We start from the raw sequence: 24,124 nt of genomic DNA, 5'->3' as shown, positions 1-24,124 counted from the left end.
ACTCCTGCTCCTATCTTCTATGTTTCTATGTTTCTATAAAGCAGTGGAGTAAAACTTCAATGGCCCTGAATTTGCAGTCGGAGGTGTACCTCTGGAGTACGCCTCTGACCCACTAAATATTTCCGTACTTACCTCCTGGCTCCATAGCTACGGAGAGTTCCCTTCTCGGGCCTGCAGATGTACGTCTGCGCAAAGGCCCACGGATCCCAGGGCGCATGCTGTTTGTAAGCGTCCCCGGGATCACGTGGCCCCAGTCAATCAATCAAAGAGGGGGATTCCAATTATGCTTATGTGGATTCCATTTTCGTACGGAATCCCCATAAGCTTAATAGAAATCCCCAAATAAATAAGAATTCACACCACTTAAAAAAAAAATTACATGTTCAAAGTTAATTAAAAGACCCTTTAATTAAGCATTTAAAATAAAAAAATAATTTTTTGAAAAATAAACTTAAACATTTTAAAATGGGCCAAAATTTACCTAAACTAATTTTAAAAGTATGTGTATTTTAAACCATTAAAAAAAATTATTTTAACATTTATTTTAACCTTTACGCTGATAAAAGAAGGCCTCACGCCTGCTTTTACCAGGCATAAGGGATTTAGGAGCATTCGCTGGGCAGTAGTTCTGCCAGCGAAAGTGTTTCTGCAGCGGATGCGAATGAGAAACTTGACAGATCGTAAGTTCCAGGTTTTCGCGCAGCACATGTGGAAACCCGTAACTTGTGGGGCCTCTCAGAGGGCTTCCGACAGCGTCCCTGCAGAAACCACCATAATTTCAGATATTTTATTATTTCTTATTAAATATGCAACAAGCTCCCCAATGTTTCAGGGGGTAAAAGCACTGCCTGATGTAATACTGAGCAAATAATAGAAGGCCCCAATTTCGATCCCTTGTCTGTGTTGGGTTAGCTGATCTTAGCCAGGGGAAAAACGAGGTGCTACAAATGGCTTAAGTGCCCCGTGGCTGGGGAAAGGAACCAAAAAAAAATCTTATGCCTTTTTTTATTCATTTATGGGATGTGGGCGTCGCTGGCAAGACCAGCATTTATTGCCCATCCCTAATTGCCCTTGAGAAGGTGGTTGTGAGCCACCTTCTTGAACTGCTGCAGTCCGAGTGGTGAAGGTACTCCCACAGTGCTGTTAGGCAGGGAGTTCCAGAATTTTGACCCAGCGACAATGAAGGATCGGCAATATACTTCTAAGTCAGGGTGGTGTGTGACTTGGAGGGGAACCTGGAGGTGGAGGTGTTCCCATGCGCCTGCTGCCCTTGTCCTTCTAGGTGGAAGAGGTTGCAGGTTTGGGAGGTGCTGCCGAAGAAGCCTTGGCGAGTTGCTGCAGTGCATCTTGTAGATGGTACACACTGCAGCCATGGTACGCCAATGGTGGAGGGAGTGAATGTTTAAGGTGGTGGATGGGGTGCCAATCAAGCGGGCTGTTTTGTCCTGGATGGTGTTGAGCTTCGTTGGAGCTGCACTCATGCAGGCAAGTGGAGAGTATTCCATCACACTCCTGACTTGTGCCTTGTAGATGCTGGAAAGGCTTTGGGGAGTTAGGAGGTGAGACACTCGCCACAGAATACCCAGCCCCTGACCTGCTCTTGTTGCCACAGTATTTATGTGGCTGGTCCAGTTAAGCTTCTGGTCAATGATGACCCCCAGGATGTTGATGGTGGGGGATTTGATGATGGTAATGCCGTTGAAAGTCAAGGGGAGGTGGTTAGACTCTTGCTTGTTGGAGATAGTCATTGCCTGGCACTTCTGTGGCGTGAATGTTGCCTGCCACTTATCAGCCCAAGCCTGAACATTGTCCAGGTCTTGTTGCATGCGGGCATGGACTGCTTCATTATCTGAGGAGTTGTGAATGGCGCTGAACACTGTGCAGTCATCAGCGAACATCCCCATTTCTGACTTTATGTTGGAGGGAAGGTCATTGATGAAGCAGCTGAAGATGGTTGGGCCTAGGGCACTGCACTGAGGAACTCCTGCAGCGATGTCCTGGGGCTGTGATGATTGACCTCCAACAACCACAACCACCTTCCTTTGTGCTAGGTATGACTCCAGCCAGTGGAGAGTTTTCCCCCGATTCCCATTGACTTCAGTTTTACTAGGGCTCCTTGATGCCACACTCAGTCAAATGCTGTCTTGATGTCAAGGACAGTCACTCTCACCTCACCTCTGGAATTCAGCTCCTTTGTCCATGTTTGGACCAAGGCTGTAATGAGGTCGGGAGCCGTGTGGTCTTGGTGGAACCCAAACTGGGCATCAGTGAGCAGGTTTTTGGTGAGTAAGTGCCGCTTGATAGCACTGTCGATGACACCTTCCATCACTTTGCTGATGATTGAGAGTAGACTGATGGGGCGGTAATTGGCTGGATTGGATTTGTCCTGCTTTTTGTGGACAGGACATACCTGGGCAGTTTTCCACATTGTCGGATAGATGACTGTGTAGTAGCTGTACTGGAACAGCTTGGCTAGCGGCACGGCTAGTTCTGGAGCACAGGTCTTCAGCACGATAGCCGGGATGTTGTCTGGGCCCATAGCCTTTGCTGTATCCAGTGCGCTCAGCTGTTTCTTGATATCATGTGGAGTGAATCGAAATTGGCTGAAGACCGGCTTCTGTGATGGTGGGGACCTCAGGAGTAGGCTGATATGGATCATCCATTCAGCACTTCTGGCTGAAGATGGTTGCAAACACTTCAGCCTTGTCTTTTGCACTCATGTGCTGGGCTCCACCATCATTGAGGATGGGGATATTCATTGAGCCTCCTCCTCCCGTTAGTTGTTTAATGGTCCACCACCATTCATGACTGGATGTGGCAGGACTGCAGAGCTTTGATCTGATCCATTGATTGTGAGATTGTTTAGCCCTGTCAACAGCATGCTGCTTCTGCTGTTTAGCATGCATGTAGTCCTGTTGTTGCAGCTTCCACAGGTTGGCAGCTCATTTTTAGGTACACTTGTTGCTACTCCTGGCATGCTCTTCTACACTCCTTATTGAACCAGGATTGGTCCCCTGGCTTGCTGGTAATGGTAGAGTGAGGGATATGCCGGACCACGAGGTTACAGATTGTGGTGGTATACAATTCTGCTGTTGACGGGACTGTCATGGACAGATGCATCTGTGACAGGTTGATTGGTAAGGATGAGGTCAAGTTGGTTTTTCCCTCGTGTTGGTCGCAGGCCCAGTTATGTCCTTCAGGACTCCGCCAATAGTGGTGCTACCGAGCCACTCTTCGTGATGGACATTGAAGTCCCCTACCCAGAGTACATTATGTGCCCTTGCTACTTTCAGTGATTTTTCCAAGTGGTATTCAACATGGAAGTGTATGAATCAGCTGAGATGGGCGGTAGGTGGTAATCAGCAGGAGGTTTCCTTGCCCATGCTTGACCTGAAGCCTTGAGACTTCATGGGGTCCAGAGTCAATGTTGAGGACTCCCAGGGACTCCGTTCCGACTGCATATCACTGCACCGCCAGCCCTGGTGATGGAGGAGTTTGGGACATTGGCTGAAAGGTATGATTTTGTGAGTATGACTATGTCAGGCTGTTGCTTGACTAGTCTGTGGGACAGCTCGCCCATTTTTGGCACAAGTCCCCAGATGTTGATGTGCCGTTGCCGTCTCCGTAGCTGGTGCCGAGGTCGATGCCAGGTGGTCCGTCTGGTTTCATTCTCATTATGGTTAGTTACAACTGAGTGGCTTGCTAGGCCATTTCGGAGGGCAGTTAAGAGTCAACCACATTGCTGTGGGTCTGGAGTCACAGATAGGCCAGACCAAGTAAGGACGGCAGATTTCTTTCCCAAAAGGTCATTAGTGAAACATAGAAGATAGGAGCAGGAGTAGGCCATTCGGCCCCTCGAGCCTGCTCCACCATTCAATGCGATCATGGCTGATCATCCAAATTCAGTACCCTGTCCCTGCTCTCTCCCCATATCCCTTGATCCACTTAGCCTTAAGAAATATATCTAACTCCTTCTTGAATATATTTAATGAATTGGCCTCAACTGTCTTCTGTGGTAGAGAATTCCACAGGTTCACCACTCTCTGGGTGAAGAAATTTCTCCTCGTCTCTGTCCTAAATGGCTTACCCCTCCCTTATCCTTAGACTGTGACCCCTGGTTCTGAACTCCCTCGCCATCAGGAACAGCCTTCCTGCACCTAGTCTGTCTAGTCCTGTTAAAATTTTATAAGTTTCAATGAGATCCCCTCTCATTCTTCTAATCTCTAGCGAATATAAGCCTAATCACCCCAATTTCTCTTCATACATCATTCCTGCCATCCCAGGTATCAGTCTGGTGAATCTCCCTCCATGGCAAGAACATCTTTCCTCAGATAAGGCGATCAAAACTGCACACAATACTCAAGGTGTGGTCTCACCAAGGCCCTGTACAACTGCAGCAAGACATCCTTGCTCCTGTACTCGAATCCTCTCGCTATGAAGGCCAGCATACCATTTGCCTTCTTAACCGCCTGCTGCACCTGCATGCTTACCTTCAGCGACTGGTGCACAAGGACACCCAGGTCTCGTTACACTTCCCCTTTTCCCAATCTATTGCCGTTCAGATAATAATCTGCCTTCCTGTTTTTGCCACCAAAGTGGATAACCTCACATTTATCCACATTATACTGCATCTGCCCAATCGCTCAACCTGTCCAAATCGTACTGGAGTTTCTCTGCAACCTCCTCACAGCACACACGCCCACCCAGCTTTGTGTCATCTGCAAACTTGGAGATATTACATCTAGTTCCCTCGTCTAGATCATTAATAAATATTGTGAATAACTGGGGTCCTAGCACCAATCCCTGTGGTACCCCACTAGTCACTGCCTTCCTCTTGAAAAAAGACTTGTTTATTCCAACTCTTTGCTTCCTGTCTGCCTATCAGTTTTCTATCCAAGTCAGTACCTTACCCCCAATCCCATGTGCTTTAACTTTGCACGCTGGTCTCTTATGCGGGACCTTATCGAAAACCTACTGAAAGTACAAATACACCACATCCGCTGGTTCTCCCTTATCTATTCTACCAGTTACATCCTCAAAAAATTCCAGTAGATTAGTCCAGCATGATTTACCTTTTGTAAATCCATGTTGACTTTGTCCGATCCTGTCACTGTTTTCCAAGTGCTCTGCTATTACATTTTTTATAATGGACTCTAGCATTTTCCCCACTACCAATGTCAGGCTTACCGGTCTATAATTCCCCATTTTTTCTCTACCTCCTTTTTTAAATAGTGGGGTTACATTAGCTACCCTCCAATCCATGGGAACTGTTCCAGAGTCTATAGAATTTTGGAAGATGACCAGCAATGCATCTACTATTTCTAGGGCCACTTCCTTAAGTACCCTAGTATGTAGATTATCAGGTCCTGCGGATTTATCGGCCTTCAATCCTGTCAATTTCCCTAACACCATTTCCCTACAAATACTGGTTTCATTCAGTTCCTTCCTCTCATTAGACCCTATGTTCTGCGACATCTCTGGGAGTTTATTTGTGTCCTCCTTTGTGAAGACAAAACCAAAGTATGTATTTAATTGGTCTGCCATGTCTTTGTTCCCCATTATAAATTCCCCTGATTCTGACATACACTTGACTTTACCAATCTTTTTCTCTTCACATATCTATAGAAGCTTTTACAGTCAGTTTTTATGTTCCCTGCAAGCTTACTCTCATACAGGTAGACTACCTTTTATCCGAACTTCCGAAAACCGAAACCCTCTAAAAACCGAAGGTTTTTTCGTTCAGCGTAAGTCATGCGCACGACATGACCAGAGTGGCGCACGACTTACGCTGAGCAGAGGGTCAGCGTAAGTCGTGCACACGACCCCGACTCCCGCCGCCGACCCCCCGCGGACCGCCGCCGACCCCCCGCGGACCCCCGCGGACCCCCGCGGACCCCCCGCCGACCCCGACTCCCGCCGACCCCCCCGCGGACCCCCGCCGACCCTGACTCCCGCCGACCCCCCGCAGACCCCCGCCAACCCCCCCCGCTGTCCCCGACTCCCGCCGACCCCCACCGCCGACCCCGACCCCCGCCGACCCCACCGCCGACCCCGACGACCCCCACCCCCGACCCCCCCCGCCGACCCCCCCGCAGACCCCCGCCAACCCACCCCCGACAAATTTCCCAGTCTTATAAAATACCTTCCGAAATCCAAAATTTTCCGAAAACCGAAACACGGCTGGTCCCGAGGTTTTCGGATAAAGGATAGTCTACCTGTACTCTATTTCCCCGCTCTTAATTAATCCCTTTGTCCTCCTTTGCTGAATCCTAAACTGCTCCCAATCCTCAGGTTTGCTGCTTTTTCTGGCCAATTTATATGTCCTCTCCTTGGATCTTATGCTATCCCTAATTTCCCTTGTTAGCCAATGTTGAGTCACCTTTTTTGTTTTATTTTTATGCCAAACTGGGATGAACAAATTCTGTAGTTCATCCATGCGATCTTTAAATGTTTGCCATTGCCTATTCACCGTCAACCCTTTAAGTAACGTTCCCCAATCCATCCTAGCCAACTCGCACCTCATACCACCGTAGTTTCCTTTATTTAAATTCAGTACCCATGTCTCTGAATCAACTACTTCACTCTCCATCTTAATGAAGAATTCTATCATATTATGATCGCTTCTCCCAAAGGGGCCTCACACAACAAGATTGCTAATTAATCCTTTCTCATTACATAATACCCAGTCTAAGATGGCCTGATCTCTAGTTGGTTCCTTGACATATTGGTCCAGGAAACCATTCCGTATACACTCTAGGAATTCCTCTTCCACAGTATTGTTACTAATTTGGTTAGACCAATCTATATGTAGATTAAAGTCACCCATGATAACTACTGTGCCCTTATTGCAAGCATCTCTAATTTCCCGTTTACTGCCATCCCCAACATTACTGTTTGGGGGTCTGTATGCAACTCCCACTAACGTTTTCTGCCCCTTGGTATTTCTCAGCTCTACCCATACAGATTCCATATCATCAGAGCTAATATCCTTCCTTACTATTGTTTAATCTCCTCTTTAACCAGCAATACTACCCCACCGCCTTGTACATTTTGCCTGTCCTTCCTGAATATTGAACACCCCTGGATGTTGAATTCCCAGCCTTGGTCACCCTGGAGCCATGCCTCCATAATCCCAATTATATCATATCCGTTTACATCTATTTGCGCAGCTAATTCATCTACCTTATTACAAATGCTCCTCGCATTAAGACACAAAGCCTTCAGGCTTGTTTTTTTAACACTCTTAGATCTTTTAGAATTATTCTTTACTTCGGCCATGTTTGATTTACACCTTTGACTTCTCTGACTTCCACTTTTGCTTTTCTCCAACCTGTCTTTTGCTTCCCTTTCTTTTGTCTCCCTGCAAAGGTTCCCAACCCCCTGCCATTTTAGTTTAAACCCTCCCCAACAGCACTAGCAAACACTCCCGCTAGAGCATCGGTCCTGGTCCTGCCCAGGTGCAAACCATCCAGTTTGTACTGGTCCCACCTCCCCCAGAACTGGTTCTAATGTCCCAGGAATTTGAATCCCTCCCCCTTGCACCATTCTTCTAGCCACATATTCATCTGAAATATCCTTCTATTTCTACTCTGACTAGCACGTGGCAATCCTGAGATTACTACCTTTGAGGTCCTATTTTTTAATTTACCTCCCTATATTCAGCTTTTAAGACCTCATCACGTTTTTTACCTATATCGTTGGTACCTATATGCACCACGACAGCTGGCTGTTCACCCTCCCCCTCCTCCGAGACATCCTTGACCCTTGCACCAGGGAGGCAACATACCATCCTGGAGTCTCGTTTGTGGCCGCAGAAACGCCTATCTATTCTTACAATAGAATCCCCTATCACTATAGCTTTCCCGCTCTTTTTCCTCCCATCCCGTGCAGCAGAACCACCCATGGTGCCAGGAAGTTGGTTGCTGCTGCCTTCCCCCGATAAGCCATCCTCCCCAACAATATCCAAAGCAGTATATCTGTTTGAGAGGGGGGATGGCCACAGGGGACCCCTGCACTACCTGCCTGCATCTACTACACTGTTTGGTGGCCACCCATTCCCTTCCTGCCTATGCAGCCTTTACCTGCGGTGTGACCAACTGATTAAACGTGATATCCACCTGAAGTGAACCAGATGATAGTTTCATGATTACCATTAAATATACTAGCTTTTTATTCTAGATTTATTTAATTAACTGAATTTAAATTCCCCAGCTGTTATGGTAGGATTTGAATTCACATCTCTGGGATCATTAGTCCAGGCCTCTGGATTACTAGGCCAGTGACATTACCACTACGCTACCGTTCCTATGTGCTACTTCTTTAATACGTACTGATAGAAGCATTGTTCATTATAATGCATACAACATTACCAAATTTACTGCTGAAATTATATAGTCACGGGGTTAAAATAGACACTGGCCGCCCACAATTGAATCCTGTCATTCATACTGAAGTACCATTGTGTTGTGTGATTTGAACTGCAGTGACACTGAGCTTTATTTCACACCATGTTTCAGAGAAAGGGCATACCCTGCGCATTGTATAATACTGTATCTCATTCAGCTAAAACCTCACAGTAAAACTGAAATGCAGATAAATGTCTCTTTTATCAATTTATACTATAAATATAGGACATTAGTGATAACTTTCACTGAAGTGCCCTCGGCTCCTGACTGACCTTGACCTGAAGTCTCAGCACTCAGTTAGCTTGGGAGCTATTTCCTCATAAACGCAAGACAATTGGAGGCTATTTTTTATTTTTTATTAATTATAATTATCTACTATATGCTAGTAATTTTTTTCTTAAAATGTATAATTTTGCAAACAAACATGATTGATGAATTATTAAAACCTGAACTCATAATAAACAGTTTTCACACATTCTGTAGATCACCACAGCAACCTGAATGGCTAATTGTTATGGTTTCTATAAATTATCCAACAATGTGGCACAATACAGGTACCAGAAACAGGGGCATTTTAAAACTGCAGCAAGTAAATCAGAAATTCTGTTGTAGAACTATAACCAATCTTACAAAGCTCAGGAAAAGATTTTTCATTTAGAGTTTTTTTCAAAAGGAGCTTTAAAACTTGTTTCTCTGAAAACGGTCAACAACTTGTTTTTTTTTTCTCTGAACAGAAAATTCTTCAATTTTTTAATCAGGGACTTTAAAAAAAATCTTGATGACTGCAGTCATCTAATTTTCATTTAATTCCACAAAAATGTTGCAAGAATATGATTGTGGATTCTTAAGGAAATTCCTTTGTGCTGGCCTCTATCTTGCTGCACCCGCAGTCCACACACACATAGCTTACGTCACTCAGTGTTGCGCTATTTGTACTGTTCTGTTTTGTGAGATGGCAAACTCATACTTTGTATTATAAGCAGCAGGATTCAACATGTTGTGACTTGCTGTGCCACACAAAGATGAGAATTCTACCCAGCCAGTATGCATGGGAGAGCAGTAGTACAATGAGGTAGTCATTTGTCACACTAACAAAATTACCTATCAGTTTGTTTATTTTAATTTTATTCTAGTAATGAAATTAGATTTTGATAAACTTACGTTAAATGCAGTCTTTTAAAATGAAAAGTTTTCAGTTACGTAAACCTAAATTGTACAACTTTCTCAACTAACAGATACTGTGAGCCACTAACTAGGGCTTTCTGCACTGCATATATTATTTATTAAACACATACTTTTGGTTATTTCATTGCTCACACAATTGACATGTTGTGTAAGAAATTGCAAAATGATAATTTGCTCATGGAAAATAAGCCAAAGTTGTTATCAGCAATTGTGGGGCTCAATTCAGAGTAAATGTAAATGCACATTTAAGATTCTACTAGACGCTAGACACTAATGGAATAAATTCCATCACTGATGAGTTCTAGATGTTCTGTGACTGTTGTGAAATAGTTTTTTGACTTGCTTGTGCCAAATGTGAGAGAAATATAGGTCTTTAACACCTGCCATGAGCTATCTGCTTTGGATTAATAGATTAGTATGGTCCACATTTGATGCCTTATAAATAGGTGCCTTTTGGTGAGTGTCGTAACTGACTGCCCTTATGGCTGAGTTTGGTTAAAGGGACCACCAGTGTGGTACTGATCCATCAGTCAGGATATCTCCAGTTTGATCCCTGAGTAAGTTGATCTCAGCTGGGATGGCAGTAGGGAATCTTACAATTTCTCTCAGTGCTCCTGAGCTAGGAAGGAGAGAAAAAAATGCAGCTATGGTTCCTGCTTTGATAATCCCTGCTGGAAACCATATCTATATATATAAAGGAATCGATCTGTCTGTCTGTCCTTCAGTCTGTCTGTCCTCACGTGTGCGTCTGTCCGGCTATGCGTTCGAAAGTTATAGAGTGTACCTACGCGTGCGTTACCTCCGAAGAAAGCTTACGGTTCCGGGACGGTCGTAAGCGTATTTACTTTTCGGTCGGACGAAAATTGTTCGTGCCTTATGCAAAAAACCTTCAAAATTAAACATTATCTGCTAGCATTGATTGACTGACGTCAAGGTTCAACCAATCCTGTGCCGTCACGATTGACCAATCCTACAGTACGGTCCCCTGATGGTTGGCCAATCGGTGTGTGTGTGTGTGGGCGGGACTAATCATTTTCATCTCAGGGATGTGGCAGCCATTGTTTCACTGCCATTACTTCAGCTTCCAACTCAAACTACTTTGATCATCCAGCTTTGAAAAAGTTAGTATCTCTTTGAAAAATAACATAAGATTTACCAAAAACGTTTTATAAGTACTTTCACTTTCATCTTTCAAGGTATTAAAAGGTAGAAATGTTGCCCGGCAGCAGATTCACAAAGGGACAGAGAGACAGGGCCCAAAAGCCTGGCACTCGATTTAAAATGTTGCCCGGCAGCAGATTCACAGAGAGACAGACAGACAGGGCCTGAAAGCCTGGTACTCGATTTAAAATGTTGCCCGGCAGCAGATTCACAGAGGGACACAGAGAGGCCCAAAGCCTGGGACTCGATTTGAACCGCCCGGCCCAAAACAGCCCTGGCAAAGCCGGGCATAAGATTTACCAAAAACGTTTTATAAGTACTTTCACTTTCATCTTGGGACACAGACAGGGCCCAAAAGCCTGGGACTCGATTTAAAATGTTGCCCGGCAGCAGATTCACAGAGGGACACAGAGAGGCCCCAAAGCCTGGCACTCGATTTAAACCGCCCGGCCCAAAACAGCCATGGCAAAGCTCGGCTCCCCCCAGCTAGCAGTGTATATATTTGTGTGTGTGTGTGTGTGTGCACATGTATGTGTGTGTGCGTGTATATGTATGTATGTGTGTGTATGCATGTTTGTGTATATGTGTGTGTGTGTTTGTGTGTGTGTGTTTGTGTGTATGTGTGTCTATGTGTATGCACGTGTGTTTGTGTGTGCATGTGGTTGTGTGTATGTGTGGGTGTGTGTGATAGAATCATAGCATGGTTACAGCACGGAAAAAGGCCATTCAGCCCATTGAGCCCATGCCGACTCTCAGCTAGTCCCACTCCCCTGCCCTTTCCCCGTAGCCCTGCAAATGTTTTCTCTCAGATACTTATCCAACTTCCTTTTGAAAGATAAGATTGAGTCTGCCTCCACCACCCTTTCAGGCAGTGCATTCCAGATCCTAACCACTTGCTGCATAAAAAAGTTTTTTCTTACGTCACCTTTGGTTCTTTTGCCAGCCACCTTAAATCTGTGTCCTCTGGCTCTCGACCCTTCCACCAATGGGAACAGTTTCTCTCTATCTACACTGTCTAGACCCCTCATGATTTTGAATACCTCTATCATTTCTCCTCTCAACCTTCTCTGCTCTAAGGAGAACAACCCCAGCATCTCCAGTCTGTCCATGTAACTGAAGCCCCTCATCCCTGGAACCATTCTTGTAAATCTTTTCTGCACTCTCTCTAAGGCCTTCACATCCTTCCTAAAGTGTGGTGCCCAGAATTGGACACAGTACTCCAGTTGAGGCCGAACCAGTGTTTTATACAGGTTCATCATAATTTCCACACTTTTGTACATACCTGTATTTATGAAGCCCAGGAACACGTAAGCCTTTTTAACTGCTTTCTCAACCTGCCCTGTCACCTTCAGCGATTTGTGCACATATACCCCCAGGTTTCGATTCATGCACGCCCTTTAGAATTGTACCATTTAGTTTACATGTCCTCTCCTCATACTTTCTACCAAAATGTATCACTTCACACTTTCTGCATTAAATTTCATCTGCCACCTGTCTGCCCATTTCACCAGCCTGTTTGTGTCTTCTTGAAGTCTATCACCCTCCTCCTCACTGTTCACTATACTTCCAAGTTTTGTGTCATCTGCAAATTTTGAAATTGAGCCCTGTACACCCACGTCCAAGTCAGTAATATCTGTGTGTATGTGTATGGACATTATCAGGTTCAGCTTCGATTGCCCTCAGTCAAATAGTGTGCTATCACTGGGTATATTTTAACTTTCACTGGCGTATGGAAAACTGGCGGTAGTGGATTGGCTGCCCATTATACACCTTGCTGGATTTTCCTTTCAATTGACTGCAATAGAAAGGAAAATGGGGCAGTCGGTGAAAGTTAAAATTTACACCACTGTCTAGAGTCACACATGGAAAATGGTCATTTGGGCAAGGTACTGCAGGCTAATTGATCATGGTGTTCAGGAGACAAAAACAGATTTTTCAAAGTTAAATGCTTAACTTGTTATAATGGTAATTTTGCACTGATCTGCAGTAATGGGAAGATTCCTTCACCAGAACCAACCAGACACAATTTGTTTTTAAGAATGCACTTGGTACAGGTTTTAAATAAACCTCAGTTGACACAGACAAATCATATTCACAATGTAGGCAGGATAAGAGAATGTATTTTCCCACCATGAACAAGATGATCGCTCTGAGAATCTCTGCTTCGATATTGATGATTGATGGTTGATTAAAGCAATCATACCTTCAGATGTAGTGCACATCATGTTCCCCACTAGAAGTGATCAAATTACCAATGGATACCCCACCCAACAATATTTAGTGACAGTTTGCAGGACCAATCACATTTCTAAGTTCTGTTACATGTTTTCACTGAGAAAGATTGGGAGTGTATTTGTAAATGCAACAATGATTGAGATGGGAGGGGGAGGGGCAGGTGAGGAGAGAGCGAGACAGAGAGAAAAAGAGCTAAAAAAAAACCAAGATATAGGTAAAGAAATAATCTGAAATGTTGCAAACATAAGAAAGAAAGACTTGCATTTATATAGTGCCTTTCATGATAACCGGACCTCCCAAAGTGCTTTACAGCCAATTAAGTACTTTTTGAAGTGTAGTCACTATTGTAATGTAAGAAACGCAGCAGCCAATTTGCATACAGCAAGCTCCCACAAATAGCAATGTGATAATGATCAGATAATCTGTTTCTTTAGTGATGTTGATTGTGGGATAAATATTGGCCAGGCCACTGGGGATAACTCCCCTGCTCTTCTTTGAAGTAGTGCCGTGGACTCTTTTACATAGAAACATAGAAACTAGGAGCAGGAGTAGGCCATTACGTCCACCTGAGAGAGCAGACAGGACCTCGGTTTAATGACAGTGCAGTACTCCCTCAGTACTGCACTGGTGTGTCAGCCTAGATTTTTGTACTCAGGACTCTGGAGTGGGACTTGAATCCACAACATTTGACTCAAGAAATTTCAGCCGTGAAATTTAAGAAAGAAAATGCAAAAGGAATTGGCAGAGAGACAGATTAAAAGGGAGATATATGATAGCACAAAACTTTCTACATGCACTTAAAGCGTAACACTTAACTATACTAACTCACCTGAAGTGGAGCTCAGCTGTGCAAGGATTGTATCCGTATTAAACAGCCACCTGTTTCAAACATTCATAGTCTATCTGTCCCTTGAGTGACTGCTTAATATTGTATAGGATTTCCTCTGTAATCACATTAAAAAGCTTTATCTTTAAATTATGTAAACTTCATCTGTGCTCAACATTAGTAGACAGGCTAATAAACTGACAAGAGAATATGTAAGTCACAGATGTATGCTCTGTACCAGAAAATTATTGGTGGATGACAGTATAACATTACATGTACGAAGATGTTAGGTACAGATATTTTGTTACCCTCCTGTTACAAGGGTTAAAATGAAGGATCTTTGAAGTATATGCGCTGTCTGAACTCTTACATTTAACTTTGTACTGTAGTTGGGATCCATTATGAATATATGTCATACACATCAAACCTAATGTGAATCCTTTTCATTTGTAAGTGACTACCATCATAAAATGAATAAACATCCCCGTCAGGAAAACTGATCTACTCTATTCTCAGTTGTTAGTCTCTCATGGGAACCAGCTGTGATACAATGAATAGAGCCAACCTATTGTTGTGGCTCTGCATACTCTGGACAAACCCAGATTTATGTCTGTCAGGCTTGCTGCTCCTTTACACTTCTTACAACTTGGTGTTGGTCAAAGAATTTGAAAACAGGAGAGAGAATTTTTTTTTTACAAACAGCCTTCTCTTCTACAGCAGATTACAGTTTACCACTTTAAGTTTTTTTAAGGAAATATTTAGTAATCCTGGGAACAAATGTTAAAAAAAGAAAGAAATACCACTGTGCCTCTGATGCACACAAGTGAAAAGAAGTGAAAGGGAAAAAAGAGCACACTAATCAATCAGAAAAGAAGGTCTACTCTGAATTAAGGAAATCTGATTGGAATTAAGATAGGCTTTGTTCATAACTGCAAGGTACAAGGAGAGGACTTTTGATTGGAACAGAAAAGGGGATTTGGGAGTGTTTGGTATGCTTAGTGCCACAGTGCCTCCAAGCCCATGTGAAAATTTGCTGCTGGCTATTAATCATTATTGTGCCCCTGCAAAGAAGCTGTTACAATGATGACTATATGTCATTATATTCCCACTGTAAGCAACGAATCAGGGAGCTGGGAAAGTTAAGCAAGAGTGACTGGCAAACTTTGGAGCAGCAGAATCTATTTAAATAAATTTACATCACATTTTCTATTTTCTCTTGTATGGGAATCATACTTTAAAATGAAACAATATGTTGTGTTCATGGGGCCTGGTCTTTTATTCTCCTGTCTCAGAATCTTCTTTCCAGGTCAGCCTTTGCCAACGCTGACAGCACGCTTTTCTCATAGCCTCTCCTTCTCATAGCCTTTGGTTGCTTTCAAGTTCAATTTAGCACAATAAAGTTGTTATGCATGACAGTTTGGAGAGCAGAATAGGTGGTGTTTGAGCCCGCTGTGTCGGTACAAAGTGGGTTCATTCTCTGCAGGCCGGCTCAGTTACTGAAGCTGTGCTGGTGGGACACTGCAATGGACTTCCAGACGTTCCCATCCTGACGAAAACAATTAGCTTCAAACTGCAAGAAGCCGCGGGGTCGCCCTTTCTTACAATGAGACTGCGCCACTTAATATGCTGCAGTGGATTTCAAATTCAAGTTGACTTATCTTGTTGTACTCCTCTCTTTTTTGTGGCTTTATTTGCAGATGTTTAGTGGAATATTAAAAAGTTTTAGTTTAGACATGAGTGAAGAGTTAGACAAGAAATCACAACTGCTGATTTACTATGTTCTGGGGGGGGGGGGAGGGGGGGAAAGTTGTGACATGTCAGACTTGATTGCATGAGACTCTGCTCCCTACAACACTGCCCAAAGGTTTTTCTTACAGATTTCAGAGAAAATGTCTTTATTGTTAAATGTCAGAGACAAACTAAACAGCAGACCTTCACAGGACCCACACTGAGGTTGTTGGCACACGTTCCAAGTTTTATTAGAAGAATATTAGCTTAGATAAATATAAAATTTGGTGTTGCTTAAATGCAACTGTTTAATTTCAACACATCTTCCACTACTAGAATATATATATCTATGCACACACATACACATATTTCAAGGCATTTTATTAAATTATTGTCTTGATAATAAATTAAATAAATGCCATAGTCACGCAAACTTGCTGTGAATTTTTCTACAGCTTTTAGTAAAAAGAAAGCTATCACGGTAAAGATGTCCTTTTGGTTTTGAACAAAGCTGGACATTACTAAGAGTGCAATGCTGAGATATGATTGTAGATATAGAAACTGTTTCTATAAATAAAGCTCACAATAGTGATGCCTATGCTTTTAATAATTTGAAATTCAGCCACATAATTATTAACAACATTGAACGCATATTTCACTCCATGACTGTTTCAAAATTGTTTAGGAACTTAAGGGTCCTGCTGAAAAGATAACCTTTGTGTCCTCTGATTTGTAACTTAAGATATTAAGTAGGAACATTATTGGTTAGGATTCCTAGACATGTACCAATTGTAATATCCTGCCCAACAAAATATTGATAATAAAGTAGAGCTAAGAAAGTCGTAACTTAGAGGTAAAAAGAAAAATCTGTGAAATAAAAACAGAACAATGTTGGAAATATACAGCAGATCTGTGAGCCTCTGAAAAAAAACACACTAACATTTCAGATGGAAACTCTTCATTAGAACTGCTGATGAAGGGTCCCAGCTGAAATGTTAATCATTTTCAGTCAGATGCTGATTTACCTGCTGTGCATTTTGATTTTTTTTGTTTTTATTTAAGCCAGTATTTTGCTATGCTGTTTATATTGTAATCTGTTTATCAATAAATATTTTTAGCTTTTTTCTCCTGTTACAGTATCAACAGTATCAATACAGTTCATTTAAATGACCATTATTTAAAAATGGCAAAAGGAATTCTTGGGAAAAATGAGTAAAAGAACGTTTGGAGGCCCTTGTACTAGTGGAAGTTGAATGGGACTGTACAGAAATTTTCTGTATACTTACGGTATGCCACAGCACCATGAAGAACCACTATAACTTGCCTTCAATACAAAGTTCTGCCAAGCTCAGATAGATTCATTAGTGGTGTTTTCTTTGGGACCAATGAAGCTCAAAGGGCCTCCAACAATGGAGCTAATCACAGTTGGTACCCTGACCTAGGCTTACATTTTACCTCTTTTCATTGCACAGTCTTATATCATTTCTGAGCAATTTGACTTCCCTAGGACCCTTAGAAAACTGTGAGTAGATAAATTTTCTTTTACTTCTCTTTTTCTCAGCATAGTTTTCTTTTTTGTGTGTGTTTAAACTGTAGGGTTTCTCAGTTTAAAGTTATGATAGGTTAATGCTGGTACTTATCAGACACATTCCCAAATGTCACGAATACTCTAGTTTTCCCATATACACATTGTTATCGCTGTTAAATTACACTTTGTGCTTCTCCAAAATTCCTAAATGGATTAAGTAAATCAAGGAAGGTATAATTTCAGTACAACTTGCATGAATAAATGTTAGACAGTTCCCAGAGTACAATGTTCCATATGGACCGGTTTCCATGCACATGAAATGCAATGGTATCAATTGACTGCTGCTTTGTGGTTGGCATAAAGTACCCTTAAATGTGTCAGTGAAGTGAAGACTAACAGACAATACAGCTCCCGACAGCTGAATGTCAACGATGACCTTGAACCTTAACTGTTTTCGCCATTCCCATGACTCTGGTAACAGTAAAGACATGCACTGCCGCTGGACTCTCAGCATCACTTGCAACTTCCTTCCTGTGTCTCAGCACCCTCCTCCCATCCCCGAAGTGCCCAACTGAAAATCTTCTTATGCTACCCGGGACACTTCTAATGACCATAAATTAATGTTTCGGATTTTTTTGGCAAGGTTTTTATTTATTTTTTTTAATCACTATTGAAAACTGCCCAAGCAGTGACTAAAATAAAGAAAGAAAAAGAAAAACAAAGACAGCATTAAAGAACACAGTCAGCCATTGTGTTTTGTATTAAGCTTCACACAAGCGTTTTCGGTGAAAGGTAACCATGGCATTGTGCAGTATGATGGCATGTTCTACTCAAGGATTTTTTTTTGCTTGCTTTCAAATGATGTATGTTTATGTAGCTGCCAGCACTACAATCAATTTGAAATCTTTCAAGCCAAGAATTATTAAGCGTATAGAACAGCATTTATCACCTTTATAATACCATGCTACATTCCTTAATTTACATATACGACATTCTTTTTAATAGGCACATTAAAGGGGCGGACTGCTTCTTTGAAAACAAAAAATAATGCAGTCTATATGTGTTGCATTCAGCCTTCACTAGTGTATCTTGTAGAGCTAAGTAACACTTTAACAGTAACATATGTAGCTCATGTATGTTATTACATTTGCCATATTTGGGAGGTAAAATAGCTCATTAAAATGTTGCAGCAGAAGGTAGACTAAACATCTGTACATCCTGCAGTGGCGAGTCGATCGAAGCAGCATCGATGGTTGGTTTGCTCTTAACCCACAGCAGAGGGCAGAGCTACATTCTCAACTTTACTTAATTCCATACATTTTCTTGTGGTGAGACATACAATATATATATTTTTAGCTTAGCAGAGATTTTAGGTAAATTCTTTAAAATGAGCAGATGAAAGGAAATTATAGAGACCTCTTGTTAAGTAAAACTGACATCAAGTTTATCTTTTTTAATTAACTTGTGGTAAGCAGCTGCATTTATACTTATTGAAATGATAAGACTCAATGTACTGGGCTTTACGTTTTAAAATCACATTTTCATCCCACAATCATATTCATCAGTACCAACTTGTATTCATATTTTAAGAAACTAGCTTTATGATGGCACAATGTGATTTTCTAGTGTACAGTGCTGTTGTGCTATAGGCACTGATTTGACTTTCCTAGGTCCCTTAGAAAACTGTGAGTAGATGAACTTTTCATCTCTTTCTCTCACCATAGTTTTCTTTTTGTGTGTGTGTGTTAATTCTTTACTGGCACTGTAGAACAATAACTGATCAGAAAGCTGTGCAGCCATCGAACCTGATTTCTACATCACTCTCTGGCATGGGGAAATGAGTCTCTGTGCATGTGTACCCACACACAGTCTGTTCACCAGCACCTGAATAACAGTTGCATTTTAATGTTAACTAAGAGTGAACAGGACTTTGATTCTATTAAAATGGTGAAAGGTCAAATTAAAAAGTTGCCAGGTGGTCAGTTTTCTAAATTTGCCTTGCACTGGTTGCAATTATACCAGGGAGTGCAAAGATAAGTGGGGCATGACTATTCTTCAAGCTGCTCACAATACTTAACTAAATTTAAAAAGGATGACTTCATATCAGAGTTAAACTACACATTTTGCATTGATGCATAGCTGAAACTGTTTTGCATTAGACAAAACATGTAGTATAACTCAACTGTTGGTGCTACAACAAAAGCATTGGCATTAACTGAACAAAGTTGTGAAGATGATGATCAATAGTCTCGCTTTGCCAATAATAAGTGCTTTCAGTTGCCTAGGTCCTACACTCTGGAAATCCCTATCTAAATCCCTCTACCTCTGCACCTCCCTCTCCTTCCTTAAGACCCTCCTTAAAACCTACCTCTTTGACCAAGCATTTGGGCACCCCATCTAATCTGTCATTGGGGCCCATTTTTCTTTACACCTCTGCGAAGTACATTAAAGGCACTGGGGTAGAGTTTCCGCTTTGGCCGCAATCAGGAAATTGCACCCAAAATGCACTTGAAATTGCACTGATTAAGTTACAGTTCAAGTTTCCGCTAAAATGAATTTGCATTATCACAAATGTAAAATCCATGAACCAACACATTTGGGCAGCTTAATAGAACGTAATAGTTTTTTTCCATTAAAAAGTATTCCTTAACATATTTTTTAAAATTAGTTTATGGGATGTGGGCGTCGCTGGCAAGGCCAGCATTTATTGCCCATCACTAATTGCCCTTGAGAAGGGGGTGGTGAGCCGCCTTCTTGAATCACTGCAGTCCATGTGGTGAAGGTACTTCCACAGTGCTTTTAGGGAGGGAGTTCCAGGATTTTGACCCAGCGACGATGAAGGATCGGCGATATACTTCTAAGTCAGGATGGTGTGTGACTTGGAGGGGAACTTGGAGGTGGTGGTGTTCCCATGCGCCTGCTGCCTTTGTCCTTCTAGGTGGAAGAGGTCGCGGGTTTGGGAGGTGCTGCCGAAGAAGTCTTGGCGAGTTGCTGCAATGCATCTTGTAGATAATACACACTGCAGCCACGGTACACCAGTGGTGGAGGGAATGAATGTTTAAGGTGGTAGATGAGGTGTCAATCAAGCAGGCTGCTTTGTCTGGATGGTGTCGAGCTTCTTGAGTGTTGTTGGAGCTGCACTCATCCAGGCAAGTGGAGAATATTCCATCACACTCCTTACTTGTGCCTTGTAGATGGTAGAAAGGCTTTGGGGAGTCAGGAGGTGAGACACTTGCCACAGAATACCTAGCCTCTGACCTGCTCTTGTTGTCACAGTATTTATGTGGCTGGTCCAGTTAAGTTTCTGGTCAATGGTGACCCCCAGGAAGTTGATGGTGAGGAATTCAGTGATGGTAATGCCATTGAATGTCAAGGGGTGGTGGGTAGACACTCGCTTGTTGGAGATAGTCATTGCCTGGCACTTCTGTGGCGTGAGTGTTACCTGCCACTTATCAGCCCAAGCCTGAACGTTGTCCAGGTCTTGTTGCATGCGGGCATGGACTGGTTCATCATCTGAGGAGTTGTGAATGGCACTGAACACTGTGCAGTCATCAGCGAACATCCCCATTTCTGACCTTATGATGGGGGGAATGTCATTGATGAAGCAGCTGAAGATGGTTGGGCCTCGGGCTCTGCCCTGTGGAACTCCTGCAGCGATATTCTGGGGCTGTGATGATTGACCTTCAATCACCACAACCATCTTCCTTTGTGCTAGGTGTGACTAGTAAGATTAGTAACCTGGTGCAACATTATTAATACAGCTGAAAATGGGTGTATCAGCAAAAATATGCATTTTAATAAGGGTGTCCAGTCCTCCACCTGTGAGTAATCTGATTTAAAATCATTGAAAATGACTTAATTAAACTATACTGAGCCATTTAATAGTTTCATTGGTGTACTCTAGTCAATTTCTTAGTAAATTAAATGGCCCTGAGTATGCCATCATAATCCATTTGAAAGGCCCCACAACTTCTGGATTTCTGCATGCGTTTGTGTATGCGTGAAATCCGGAACTTGTGATCTGTCAAGGTACGCCTTGACAGATCAACCGAGCCGCCTGAAAAATGATTATCGCTGGCACAGAGTTGGGTTATTTGCCCAACAACTGCCCAGCAATTGACCACGCAACTCTTACGACTGGTAAAAGTAGGCGTAGGGCCTGCTTGCATCAGCATAAGAGTATATATAAGGCTTAAATAAACCATTAAAAAATCCAAAATTATGCACATAAAGTTTAAATTAGTTTATGCAAATATTGGCCTGGATTAAGATGTTTAAAATTATTTATCAAAAATTAAATTTTTATTGAGGTTGGTGCGATGAAGGAACTGATGAATAAATTGGCAATTCAGTACATTGTTTAATTATTAAAATTCTGTACATTGTATGATTATTTGGGGATTCCATTGCATATCATTTGGGGATGCCCTTTGTAAATGATTGCAATGGAATTCTCCTTTGTCATTGGAGGACCAGGCCCACATGATCCCAGGGATGCTTCCGAACCGCCTGCATCCCTGGATCCATGGGCCTTTACGCTGCCGTCCACCTGGAGACTGCAACTCTTCACAGCCTGGGCGCCAGGAGGTACTTTCGGAAATGTTTCACGGGTCGGAGGAGTACTCCAGAGGTACACCTCTGACCGCAATTTCTAGGTAAATATTTTTTGATGTGAAAAACTTTTAAAACATGCCTACTAATGCTAGTGCACCTAAGAAAATGAATGCAATTTAAAGAGCCTTACAAAGCCACGCAATCAGCGGAACCTCGCAATTTTGAAATGGGGGCATGGGTAGTTTTGTGGGCGGGGCCTGATCTGGGCAAATTGAATCTTGAACCAGCGTAAAATATCACGGAAACATGAATATAAGTGGTTTTGGGCGTAACTCATTGACGTTTAAAATTCCTCGATCTTTTGCACTGATTCGGCCAATTGTGTGGGAATCTGGGCGCAAAACTAACGGAAACTCTACCCCTAAGTTCAAGTTGATGCTGAATGAGAATGCATGAATTTCTTATGGGTTTTAATGTATTAGGGGAATCTTTTTCCACAAGGAAAAACCAGGTGCTAAAATGGACCTAGTTGTTTTAAAACCTAGATAACCATGCACCTTTTGTTCATTATTACCAATAGATAACTCTTACATGTGCTAATTACTTACAAACATTTTAAACGCCTAAACATGCTCCTGCAGTTTTTGTAGCTATAGCACAAACAAATAACATTTCTAAGATAGCACAGGCCTATGAGGGTAGAAATTCCAATTGATGAAGTTGATGTCTAAACACTGCTTTGTGCTCACTATTTTTACACAGGCCTTAGCATGTTTACTTTAAGTGATCTTACAAAAATAGAAAAAATATTGCACAGAGAAATGTAATATGATTGCATTAAGTGTTTGATTGTAAACTTTGCCAATCAGATTTGCTACCCTATGGTGAATATTACAATGATCTTCAGCCAAACGGTTTGGAGTCCTAACCATGGCCTACTCAAACAAGACATCACACACATATTGATAATAGTTTAACATTCTATAGACATGAACAAAATAATGCACTGATGAAACTATTCTACCAGGGTTTCCAGTACTTCTAATTATATATCTGAAATTTTGGTACTGAATGCTTAATTTCATATATTTCTGAAACAAAAATATATAAATCTATTCAAATACTCAAATTCTGAAATCTTGGCGATGAGAACACGAGATATTGTACAGCAACTGCTATTTGTGTTGGATTACCTAAATTCCAAACTGAAACTTTTCACCATTTGTGCTGAGTTAGCTGATCAAAGCAGGGCATAAGTTCAGATGCCAGAACTGAACTCAACATCCTTGGGCTGAGGAGAGGTAAATCAGGCAAGACCCTTATTGATAACCAGAATTCATGCTGAAAGCCCAGGTGTGTAGACATTAGGTGAAGACAAGATTGGGCTTGGTTATGATGTCCTTTGTGGTTGGATAGTCCATCAACACTCACTGTCTGGACTATTACACTTGAAAAAACATGACTTAAGTGAGCTACCAGAGGAAGCATGAAACCATATCCCAGCAAGAATCAACAGAGGAGTAAATAAGCAGGGAGAAGATTAGGAATAAAATTCCCTACAGTATATACAGGAACTTCCTTTTCTTATTACAGGAAACTCTCGATTTACTGGCAGCTAAATAAACGGAAATCCCTGTTAACCGGCAAAATTCAGGAGTAGGTTCAGGGAAGTTTTACTTCATATTTGTGGCTGTTCCTAGATCTGTGGCCGTGTAATGGGATTCCTGCACCTATTGCTATGCAACAGGGATGCCTGGATCTGTGGCGGGGTTCCTGCACCTGTTGCCATGCAACAGGGATGCCTGGATCTGTGGCCGTGTACGGGGCTCTCATACCTTTTACTGTACCTCTCTGTAATCCGGACTTTTTGATAAACCGGCACCACGCCAGTCCCGTCGGTGCCGGATAAAAAAGAGTTTCCTGTACAATAACCTCTCACTCTAATACTTTCTGACATTGTGAGCAATATTTATAGCTCCCTTTCTACTAGCTGCTTTATGCATTATTTGTAAATTTGACATTATAGAGAGGGTCTAGCATTTTTAGAAATTGGCCTGTAAGTGTCTTGAGACATATTCCCTCCCATTAAAAGTGGTACAAGTTCTTTTGTTGCACAGCAACCTCCTTTCTCTGAATGACAACCCTACCCTTCTTATGCCTGCCACTGCTCTCTTGCAGAAGCTATTGCTGCTTTCCTCTCTGACACTCAGCCACTCTCCTCATTACCTTAACCTAGAGTACCATTTTGGCAACCTACAAACTGTGATTACTCTTCACAAGAGGACCCTTACTCTTGCATATAAAAAAGCAAAATAGAAAAGAAAATTTCAAAACTATCTCCTGAGGCTCCTCCATGAATGTTGATGAATTTTGAGATACCTGCTACATATCAACTATAATACACAATTGATTTCTGTTCCTACCCAAAACATGTTTAAAAATCTGTCACAGAAAATGTACTTTCTTGTCTAAATCCTGAACTTGCTTATTTACACATATGCC

The 24,124-nt window shown here is 42.2% G+C and overlaps 1 long non-coding RNA gene across 6 annotated transcripts in view; it reads right to left on the bottom strand.

The window, feature by feature from the left end:
* Nucleotides 1–24,124, bottom strand: part of LOC147124550 (uncharacterized) — a 244,334-nt gene that overhangs the window by 107,322 nt on the left and 112,888 nt on the right. For 2 of the 6 annotated variants that reach the window (XR_015078558.1, XR_015078553.1), the window contains exon 8: nt 13,816–13,930. The exons of the other annotated variants lie outside the window; for them this stretch is intronic. This is a non-coding gene — a long non-coding RNA (uncharacterized LOC147124550). The remainder of the gene's footprint in view (nt 1–13,815; nt 13,931–24,124) is intronic. 6 annotated transcript variants of the gene reach the window in all.

This window comes from Somniosus microcephalus, chromosome 1 (assembly GCF_052327205.1).
Source record: "Somniosus microcephalus isolate GS21.2 chromosome 1, FLI_Smic_1.0, whole genome shotgun sequence".
Lineage (NCBI taxonomy): Eukaryota > Metazoa > Chordata > Chondrichthyes > Squaliformes > Somniosidae > Somniosus > Somniosus microcephalus.
The sequence above is the reverse complement of the archived record's forward strand: the minus strand, read 5'-3'. Positions and strand labels throughout refer to the sequence as shown.